We start from the raw sequence: 1245 nt of genomic DNA, 5'->3' as shown, positions 1-1245 counted from the left end.
ATGAAGAAGGAAAAGTAAACGAGTTTTGAAAAATTAGGAATATGTAACTTATTAACTTAACGAGTTTGATTTATCTTTTACACCCCTCTAACCCTCAAAACTCATTACACTTTTTTTTTTTAAATGACATTTTTAATCATTTTGATTTTCTCTAACACATAAGTTAATCCAAACATGTTTTTTCAAACTTCTTTTAAAAAATAGAAAATCACCGTTATAAAAACAAGAGCAACGAAATATCTATAAACCCCAAAATATTAATTGATGTACTATGAATTTAATCTAGTGTCACTCGTGTTGGGCCATTATCAGAACCTACCGTTTAATTTTCATCAGGGCCATTTTCGTCAATTCACACTCACCAAGCTGACGGTCATCCCTCTTCTTTCACCCCACCTCACGTGCCGGAGTGTTTAAGCCACCGCCACCTGACACTTTTAGCCCTACATATACTTCACCTCCATCTCTCTCTCACACACAGTCTTTATAAATTATAAATTATAAACACACAAACGCACCCATATACATAACACATATAATAAAACATACATTCAGTTTTAGTTTTAGATATCGGAGATGGGATCTGAGTTAATATTCCGAGGCCACGAAGCCCAAACGACGTCGGATTCATACTCTCCAAAGCCCAGCAAACCCTGGCTCTCTGTCATTCGCCCCATCCGCTACATGCTCCGTGAACAACGTCTCCTCTTCGTCTTCATCGGCATTCTCATCGGCGCCGCCGTCATCCCATCCACCACCACCACCCGCCACATCACCTACCACGACGCATTCCAAACCACCATCGATCTCATAAACCCTAGGCGACCCGTCGGATTCGGATCGTTGAACTCCGGCGGTAAGATTCCGTTAGGGCTTAAACGGAAGGGGTTACGGATCGTTGTTACTGGTGGTGCTGGCTTTGTTGGAAGTCATCTCGTTGACCGGTTGATTGCCAGAGGCGATAGCGTCATTGTCGTTGACAATTTCTTCACTGGGAATAAAGATAACGTCATGCATCATTTTCGTAACCCTAGATTTGAACTTATTCGACACGACGTCGTTGAGCCGTTGTTATTAGAAGTAGATCAGATCTATCACCTTGCTTGCCCTGCTTCACCTGTTCATTACAAACACAATCCCGTCAAAACCATCATATCCTTTATTATTATTATTATTATAATTATTATTGATAACATTATTGTTTATTAATTATTAATTGCTATTTGTTTTTAATTATTGTGAATT

The 1245-nt window shown here is 39.4% G+C and overlaps 1 pseudogene; it reads left to right on the top strand.

Annotated features, from left to right (window-relative positions):
- The first annotated feature begins 550 nt into the window (after positions 1 to 550).
- Positions 551 to 1209, top strand: LOC143586497 (UDP-glucuronic acid decarboxylase 2 pseudogene; annotated as a pseudogene).
- Positions 1210 to 1245: the final 36 nt, after the last annotated feature.

This window comes from Bidens hawaiensis, unplaced genomic scaffold, assembly GCF_021521415.1.
Source record: "Bidens hawaiensis isolate Kalapana, Puna unplaced genomic scaffold, B.hawaiensis_p1.1 tig00034685_1, whole genome shotgun sequence".
Classification (NCBI taxonomy): domain Eukaryota; kingdom Viridiplantae; phylum Streptophyta; class Magnoliopsida; order Asterales; family Asteraceae; genus Bidens; species Bidens hawaiensis.
Note: the sequence above shows the minus strand (reverse complement) of the source record. Positions and strands in the feature narration are given on the sequence as shown.